Source organism: Oncorhynchus tshawytscha, linkage group LG19, assembly GCF_018296145.1.
Source record: "Oncorhynchus tshawytscha isolate Ot180627B linkage group LG19, Otsh_v2.0, whole genome shotgun sequence".
Classification (NCBI taxonomy): Eukaryota; Metazoa; Chordata; class Actinopteri; order Salmoniformes; family Salmonidae; genus Oncorhynchus; species Oncorhynchus tshawytscha.
The window spans coordinates 12,990,461-13,000,797 of NC_056447.1; positions in this window are offsets into that span (position 1 = coordinate 12,990,461).

Below are 10,337 nucleotides of genomic sequence, written 5' to 3' on the forward strand. Positions count from 1 at the left end.
AGGTAGTATGGACATGTACAGTCATAGACAAAAGTTTTGAGAATGACACAGATATTAATATCCACAGTTTGCTGCCTCAGTGTCTTTAGATATTTTTTGTCAGATGTTACTATGGAATACTGAGGTATAATTACAAGCATTTCATAAGTGTCAAAGGCTTTTATTGACAATTACATGAAGTTGATGCAAAGAGTCCATATTTGCAGTGTTGACACTTCTTTTTTCAAGACCTCTGCAATCCACCCTGGCATGCTGTCAATTAACTTCTGGGCCACATCCTGACTGATGGCAGCCCATTCGTGCATAATCAATGCTTGGAGTTTGTCAGAAGTTGTGGGTTTTTGTTTGTCCACCCGCCTCCTGAGGATTGACCACAAGTTCTGAATGGGATTAAGGTCTGGGGAGTTTCCTGGCCATGGACCCAAAATATCGATGTTTTGTTCCCAGAGCCATTTAGTTATCACTTTTGCCTTATGGCAAGGTGCTCCACTATGCTGTAAAAGGTATTGTTCGTCACCAAACTGTTCCTGGATGGTTGGGAGAAGTTTCTCTCAGGGGATGTGTTGGTACCATTCTTTATTCATGGTTGTGTTCTTTGGCAAAATTGTGAGTGAGCCCACTCCCTTGGCTGAGATGCAACCCCACAAATGAATGGTCTCAGGATGCTTCACTGTTTGCATGACACAGGACTGATGGTAGCGCTCACCTTGTCTTCTCCGGACAAGCTTTTGTCCGGGTGCCCCAAAAAAATCAGAAAGGGGATTCATCAGAGAAAATGACTGTACCCCAGTCCTCAGCAGTCCAATCCCTGTGTACCTTTTGCAGAATATCAGTCTGTCCCTGATGTTTTTCCTGGAGAGAAGTGGCTTCTTTGCTGCCCTTCTTGACACCAGCCCATCCTCCAAAAGACTTCGCCTCACTGTGCGTGCAGATGCACTCACACCTGCCTGCTGTCATTCCTGAGCAAGCTCTGTACTGGTGGTGCCCCGATCCCGCAGCTGAATCAACTTTAGGAGATGGTCCTGGCACTTGCTAGAATTTCTTGGGCGCCCTGAAGCATTCTTCGCAACCATTGAACCGCTCTCCTTGAAGTTCTTGATGATCCGATAAATGGTTGATTTAGGTGCAATCTTACTGGCAGCATTATCCTTGCCAATATCCATGCTTGTGAAGCCCTTTTTTGTGCAAAGCAATGATGACGGCACGTGTTTCCTTGCAGTTAACCATGATTGACAGAGGAAGAACAATGATTCCAAGAACCACCCTACTTTTGAAGCTTCCAGTCTGTTATTCAAACTCAATCAGCATGACAGAGTGATCTCCAGCCTTGTCCTCGTCAACACTCACATCTGTGTTAATGAGAGAATCACTGACAGGATGTCAGCTGGTCCTTTTGTGGCAGGGTTGAAATGCAGTGGAAATGTTTTGGGGGATTCAGTTCATTTGCATGGCAGAGGCACTTTGTAAATAATTGCAATTCATCTGATCGCTCTTCATAACATTCTGGAGTATACGGAAATTGCCATCATACAAACTAATATGTGTCATTCTTAAAACTTTTGGCCTGTAGGTAAAGTAGGTAAAGTTATTAAAGTGTCTATGCATAGATAATAACAAAGTAGTGGGAGCGTAAGGGGGGGCAGTGCAGGTAGTCCGGGTAGCCATTTGATAGATATAGATATTCAGAGGTCTTATGACTTGGGGCTAGAAGTTGTTTAGAAGTCTCTTGGACCTAGACATGGTGCTCCAGTACCGCTTGCTGTGCAGTAGCCAAGAGAACAGTCTATGACTAGGGTGGCTGGAGTCTTCGACAATTTTTAGGGCCTTCCTCTGACACCGCCTGGTATAGAGGTCCTGGATGGCAGGAAGTTTGGCCCCAGTGATGTACTGGGCCGTACGCACTACCCTCTGTAGTGCCTTGCGGTCGGTGGCCGAGCAGTTGCCAAACCAGGCAGTGATGCAACCCTCCAGGATGCTCTCAATGGTGCAGCTGTATAACCTTTTGAGGATCTGAGGTCAGTAGTCATTTTGGCAGGTTAGCTTAGTGTTCTTGGACACAGGGACTATAGTGGTTTTCTTGAAACATGTTGTTATTACAGACTCAGACAGGGCGAGGTTGAAAATGCCAGTGAAGACAGTTGCCAATTGGTCAGCGCATGCTCGGAGTACACACCCTGGTAATCTGTCTGACTTCTGAATGTTGACCTGTTTAAAGGTCTCACTCACAATCGGCTGCGGAGAGCGTGATCACCCAGTCGTCCGGAACAGCTGATGCTCTCATGCTTGTTTCAGTGTTACTTGCATCGAAGAGGGCATAGAAGTAATTTAGCTCGTCTGGTAGGCTCATGTCACTGGGCAGTTCTAGGTTGTGCTTCCCTTTGTAGTCTGTAATAGTTTGCAAGCCCAGTCACATCCGACAAGCGTTGGAGCAGTGTAGTACGATTCAATCTTAGTCCTGTGTTGACGTTTTGCCTGTTTGATGGTTCATTGGAGGGCATAGCGGGATTTCTTATAAGCTTCTGGGTTAGAGTCCCATTCCTTGAAAGCGGCAGCTCTACCCTTTAGATCAGTGTGGATTTTGCCTGTAATCCATGGCTTCTGGTTGGGATATGTACTTACAGTCACTGTGGGGACGACGTCATCGCTGCACTTATTGATGAAGCCAGTGACTGATGTGGTGTACTCCTCAATGCCATCGGAAGAATCCCTGAACATATTCCAGTCTGTGCTAACAAAACAGTCCCGTTGCTTAGCATCTGCTTCATCTGACCACTTTTTTATTGACCAAGTGACATAGGCCTAATGCCTGCACTCTGTTCACTAAAATGTTTTGAACTAAAACATATTCTGACCTACCACACTTCAAACACATATCCCAACCAACCAAAATTATTTTAATTGCAATATACTGTATCTGTCACGTGTGCTCCCTCTCTGGCCTCTAGGTCACCAGGCTGCTCGATAAGGTGCACACCTGTCACCATTGTTACGCGCATTAGCGCATAATGACACTCACCAGGACTCCATCACCTCCTTGATTACCTGCCCAATATATGTCACTCCCCTTGGTTCCTTCCCCAGGCATCATTGTTTCCGTTCTTGTGTATCGGCGTACTGCCATGTGCTCTAGTGTCGTGTTCTTGGTTTTGTTATTTTATTAAAACATTTCACCTGCAGCTGCTTCCGACTCACCGCCCAGTCATTGCAGTATCTAAGACTTTATACACTTTTCCCAAATGTATCATATCTGTAATCATTTTCGAATTATTTATCTGTATAAGAAACAAAACATAATTTCAATAGATATCCTTACATGGTATGTTATATACATCCTCCTATGTATGATCGAAAATGGACTAAATCCGACTCATAAAAGGTCCAGCTGCCAAATAATTTGACCTGTTCAGATGCCAAAAATCATTGTGCTTCTTCACATGCAGGTGACATATCTGAGCATACATTTGCACCATATTCAATAGTAGGCTATACAAGGCACGGAAAGGCAAACATTGTCATATTTAATCCAAGTTGCTATTTCCAAAGCACATCTCTGCTATTTCTGTTTTAAAAATTCAGAATAGCAAATCCAGAGCTCCAATCACAATTTTCTGTAAAGATGCTAACATAGGCCAATCCTGGTAAAAAAAAAAAGTATTTTATTTCATTAACAGAACATAAAAGTTGCACACCCTCAATATCCCTCCCTGTCCTGTTTGTTAAGCTGGATGGGTGTTGATTGGCTCTTTAGCGGCGGTCCCTCGCAGTCCAGACCCAACGTAGTCTGTGAGCCACTCCAAACTGTCAATGCATGAATTAAGAATAAAAAAGTGTAGATATTGCAAGAAAATATTGTAATTTCACCTAACCATACCACAAGGTACCCACTCTAACTGCTTCATTCATGATGAGGAAAATGGAACAAGCTAGCTAGCTAGATAGATAAATAGCCAAGTTGCAAGTTAGCTAGCTATCTTATATCAAGGAGTAATTCAAAACACTCCTAAACTTTTTAAAACTGAATTTCATATTGAGCATGTGCTGAAAACATATCAAGATCTGGATTTGGACCTCAGCCAAGAGAAGCATTTCTGGAATCAATAGTGCTTATCTTGAATGTACTGAGAAAACACAGATATTGTCACATCCTGACCTTAGTTCCTTTTTTATGTCTCTATTTTAGGTTGGTCAGGGCGCGAGTTGTGGTGGGCATTCTATGTTTTGTTCTTGTGTTTATATTTCTGTGTTTGGTCTGGTATGGTTTCCAATCAGAAGCAGCTGTAAATCGTTGTCTCTGATTGAGAACCATACTTAGGTAGCCTATTTTCCCACTTTTGAGTTGTGGGTGGTTATTTTCCGTTTCAGTGTTTTCACCATACGGGACTGTTTCGGTTTTCCTTTATTCTCTTGTTCTTTGTTTTCTGTGTTCAGTGTAATAAATATGACGAACACTTACCACGCTGCATATTGGTCCAATATTTCATACTCCTCCTCAGATGAAGAGGAGAATCGTTACAGATATGCAATGAATACAGTCAGTATTTGTCAACGTGAAGAGAGAAAATAGGATCTCGCATATCTCAAGTCCATATCCAGCCATAGGAAATGTCTACATGTGATATTCGGAATAATCCCAATTGAAATCAAATAATGGCAGGGGAAAAATGTCCATGTTAGCTACCCCCTGCGAAACTGTGATACAGCTGCCCAGTGGGAAGCACCCATAGAGAATGATAGAGGCCTCTAGTTGCCAAAAGTCCATTTTAGCATGGGAAGCTCTATTGACAGCTTCCACCACGCTTCCATGCTGTCACAGACACTATAATGGCACACACCTACAGCACCCGATGTCACAGGAATGCCAAAAAGAACAACAACCACCCGAGTCACTGCCTGTTTACCCTGCTATCATCCAGAAGGGGAGATCAGTACAGGTGCATCAAAGCTGGGACAGATACTGAAAAAACAAATTATTTCTCAAGGCCATCAGACTGTTAAATAGCCATCACTAGCACCTTACAGGCTGCCCTATATACAGTGCCTTGCGAAAGTATTCGGCCCCCTTGAACTTTGCGACCTTTTGCCACATTTCAGGCTTCAAACATAAATATATAAAACTGTATTTTTTTGTGAAGAATCAACAACAAGTGGGACACAATCATGAAGTGGAACGACATTTATTGGATATTTCAAACTTTTTTAACAAATCAAAAACTGAAAAATTGGGCGTGCAAAATTATTCAGCCCCTTTACTTTCAGTGCAGCAAACTCTCTCCAGAAGTTCAGTGAGGATCTCTGAATGATCCAATGTTGACCTAAATGACTAATGATGATAAATACAATCCACCTGTGTGTAATCAAGTCTCCGTATAAATGCACCTGCACTGTGATAGTCTCAGAGGTCCGTTAAAAGCGCAGAGAGCATCATGAAGAACAAGGAACACACCAGGCAGGTCCGAGATACTGTTGTGAAGAAGTTTAAAGCCGGATTTGGATACAAAAAGATTTCCCAAGCTTTAAACATCCCAAGGAGCACTGTGCAAGCGATAATATTAAAATGGAAGGAGTATCAGACCACTGCAAATCTACCAAGACCTGGCCGTCCCTCTAAACTTTCAGCTCATACAAGGAGAAGACTGATCAGAGATGCAGCCAAGAGGCCCATGATCACTCTGGATGAACTGCAGAGATCTACAGCTGAGGTGGGAGACTCTATCCATAGGACAACAATCAGTCGTATATTGCACAAATCTGGCCTTTATGGAAGAGTGGCAAGAAGAAAGCCATTTCTTAAAGATATCCATAAAAAGTGTTGTTTAAAGTTTGCCACAAGCCACCTAGGAGACACACCAAACATGTGGAAGAAGGTGCTCTGGTCAGATGAAACCAAAATTGAACTTTTTGGCAACAATGCAAAACGTTATGTTTGGCGTAAAAGCAACACAGCTCATCATCCTGAACACATCATCCCCACTGTCAAACATGGTGGTGGCAGCATCATGGTTTGGGCCTGCTTTTCTTCAGCAGGGACAGGGAAGATGGTTAAAATTGATGGGAAGATGGATGGAGCCAAATACAGGACCATTCTGGAAGAAAACCTGATGGAGTCTGCAAAAGACCTGAGACTGGGACGGAGATTTGTCTTCCAACCAGACAATGATCCAAAACATAAAGCAAAATCTACAATGGAATGGTTCAAAAATAAACATATCCAGGTGTTAGAATGGCCAAGTCAAAGTCCAGACCTGAATCCAATCGAGAATCTGTGGAAAGAACTGAAAACTGCTGTTCACAAATGCTCTCCATCCAACCTCACTGAGCTCGAGCTGTTTTGCAAGGAGGAATGGGAAAAAATTTCAGTCTCTCGATGTGCAAACCTGATAGAGACATACCCCAAGCGACTTACAGCTGTAATCGCAGCAAAAGGTGGTGCTACAAAGTATTAACTTAAGGGGGCTGAATAATTTTGCACGCCCAATTTTTCAGTTTTTGATTTGTTAAAAAAGTTTGAAATATCCAATAAATGTCATTCCACTTCATGATTGTGTCCCACTTGTTGTTGATTCTTCACAAAAAAATACAGTTTTATATCTTTATGTTTGAAGCCTGAAATGTGGAAAATTGAAAATTGTTAGATATTACTTGTTAGGCACTGTTGGAGCTAGAAACAAGCACTTTGTTACACCCACAATAACATCTGCTAAAAATGTTTATGTGACCAATATTATTTTATATAAGGTTGAGCTTTCTATCTATCTCTCCAGTCGGCACCCAGCTCCATACAACACCAGTGCACTAGTCATTCGCACTCATTGAGCAGCCCAATCAGCCACACAAAAAACGGTCTTGAGTGGCAACAAGTCTGCCCAATTAGCAGATTTTCTTTCCATACACCCACTCCTTTCAACACCTCGACTCGCCAAAACTCCGATCGCCATGTTGGGCAGTTACCCATACCAAAGATGGTGAATAAATGAAGATAGTTCACTCATGCGTTTTACCATTAAAAAAAAGGTCACTTCCAGTCTACATATACACCAATGTATAAGTGTCTGTGTCTGGTCTGGTCTTCTTCGACTTTCATTGAACCAGAAAAAAACTGATTGGAGTGTCTCATTTCCTTTTCCATCTCTGATAGCAGGTATCACTGAATATGTAATTTTCCTGAATAATGTAGGTTATGTTCCTTTGCTCAGCCAGTGGATTGCATATTTTGTTGCAATTGCCCCTCGCTCACATGCCTGCCTCACCGGGGTCAACTTTAGAGATTCCTGTTTTTCTTCAGTCAAAAGACTACAACACCCACAAGTCTGTTGACAACCAAAGCAGCCATGACTGCAGTTATTTAACATAGAAGTCAACCTATTTCCTGTAGTTTCAAAATGATTAATGATTAAACGTTTTGTTTCATGCAATAAAGTTTATTTTCATGAACACAACCAGTCATAATCTTCCCTTTCAGTCAGTCAACTTCAGTACAACTTACTATAGGGAGACGCACTGTTGTGACTTCGGTTGAAGGATGTACAATCAGGCCAATGAAATCTGCGCCTCGCTCGAAGTCCAGCCTTCCATGGGTGATAAGGGTGAAGCTCTGATTCATTCCTGCAATTATTCAAACACTTCACCATGGTGTGAACAGGAACGATTCACGCTTCTAAAACAAACTGTTGTTTGTGCTGAAGTTTGTACTTTTTCTCATACGTTTTCAATTTTTTTTTTCAAATTCATTTAATTTTTTATTTCACCTTTATTTAACCAGGTAGACCAGTTGAGAACAAGTTCTCATTTACAACTGTGACCTGGCCAAGATAAAGCAAAGCAGTGCGACACAAACAACAACACAAAGTTACACATGGAATAAACAAGCGTACAGTCAATAACACAATAGAAAAAATAAATAATAATAAGTCTATATACTGTACAGTGTGTGCAAATGGCGTGAGGATGTAAGGCAATAAATAGGCCATAGTAGCAAAGTAATTACAGATAGCTCAGATAGCTGATGTTTGAAGTTAGTGAGGGAAATATTAGTCTCCAACTTCAGCGATTTTTGCAATTCGTTCCAGTCATTGGCAGCAGAGAACTGGATGGCGGCCAAAGGAGGTGTTCGCATTGGAGATGACCAGTGAGATATACCTGCTGGAGCGCGTGCTATGGGTGGGTGTTGTTATCGTGACCAGTGAGCTGAGATAAGGCGGAGCTTTACCTAGCAAAGACTTATAGATGACCTGGAGCCAGTGGGTCTGGTGATGAATATGAAGCGAGGGCCAGTCGACGAGAGCATACAGGTCGCAGTGTTGTGTAGTATATGTTTCTGCCTGGCCGGTTCCCCTCTCTCCACTGGGATTCTCTGCCTCTAACCCTGTTGCAGGGGTTGAGTCACTGGCTTACTGGTGCTCTTCCATGCCGTCCCTGGGAGGGGTGCGTCACTTGAGTGGGTTGAGTCATTGACGTGATATTCCTGTCTGGGTTGGTGCCCCCCCTTGGGTTGTGCCGTGGCGGAGATCTTTGTGGGCTATACTCAACCTTGTCTCAGGATGGTAAGTTGGTGGTTGAAGATTTCCCTCTAGTGGTGTGGGGGCTGTGCTTTGGAAAAGTGGGTGGGGTTATATCCTGCCTGTTTGGCCCTGTCCGGGGGTATCGTCGGATGGGGCCACAGTGTCTCCCGACCACTCCTGTCTCAGCCTCCGGTATTTATGCTACAGTAGTTTATGTATCGGGGGGCTAGGGCCAGTCTGTTATTTCTGGAGTATTTCTCCTATCTTATCCAGTGTCCTGTGTGAATTTAAGTATGCTCTCTCTAATTCTCTCTTTCTCTCTTTCTTTCTCTCTCTCAGAGGACCTGAGCCCTAGGACCATGCCTCAGGACTATCTGACCTGATGACTCCTTGCTGTCACCAGTCCACCTGGCTGTGCTGCTGCTCCAGTTTCAACTGTTCTGTCTGCGTCTATGGAACCCTGACCTGTTCACCGGACGTGCTACCTGTCCCAGACCTACTGTTTTCAACTCTCTAGAGACAGCAGGAGCGGTAGAGATACTCTGAATGATCGGCTATGAAAAGCCAACTGACATTTTCTCCTGAGGTGCTGACCTGTGGCACCCTCGACATCCACTGTGATTAGTATTATTTGACCCTGTTGATCACCTATGAACATTTGAACATCTTGGCCATGTTCTGTCATAATCTCCACCCAGCACAGCCAGAAGAGGACTGGCCACCCCTCAGAGCCTGGTTCCTCTTTAGGTTTCTTCCTAGGTTCTGGCCTTCCACCGTTTGGTGTTTTAGGCTGGGTTTCTGTACAGCACTTTGAGATATCAGCTGATGTAAGGGCCAAGACGACCGAGACGATGATGGCTAAGCCGAGTTCGGGGTCAAGTTCATGCCCCCAGTCATGCGGTTATAGCGTTTCTCACGGTTTACTCACAATTTACTCAAGATTTATGTGTAGTTTGTCTCGGATTGGAACAGAAGTTACCTAAGGCAACTTCATTTTTTCTGATGCCGGTACCTCGGTTGGGACCGAGCGGCAGGAAGCGGAGAGAGACTTGGGGCTGTGGTCGGAACAGGTGGAACTAGCATCCCAACAGGGGGAGACTTCTGGTTACATATAAGGCCCAAGTTCAGATGACGACTTGGGGTGCATTTCAAACTCAAAGTAGACAGCCTTCGGCCCTAAACGCTCAGCCCTTGAATGACGTTTCACATCGTCACATTCGATTGTACCTTAAATGTCCCTTGCCCAAGCGAGGGAGAGTGATGATCGGGGAGGAATCATCCTGAGTGGAAATCTTGAAGTTGAGCTTAAAAACAACAAACCTAAAGCTATTAATGTACCTACGAAGCTAACGTATCTATGCAGCACTCCTCTCAGGTAGCTAGCTACAGTTACCCATAGCTGGCTAGCTAGTTTTATAGTTTGGTCATTTATTCCAATAAACTTCAGAATACCCCAAAATATGTTTATAAATCTAGCTACGTTTTATAGGCTCCTCATTACAAGACTACGCCAATTTGCCAACGCTTAAACCAATGTTTAAATCTTTTTTTAGCAACCTAGCTCCATACTTTTTCCTGACATGCTGAAAATGCAGCATTGTTGTTGATTAAATTTGGCACTTCACAGCCAGCAGAGTTTGACATATGACTGCAGTTTGTATTGAATTGTGGGTCATATCAACCCCGCAAGTCAATGTTGTTCACTCGCTCCCTCAAGCTAATTCGAGGGGGTGTCACGATCGTTAGAATAACTGGACCAAAGTGCAGCGTGATCTGGGTTCCACATCTTTTATTTCTAAGTGAAACTCACAGCAAAACAAAAACATTAAATCTCAAAAC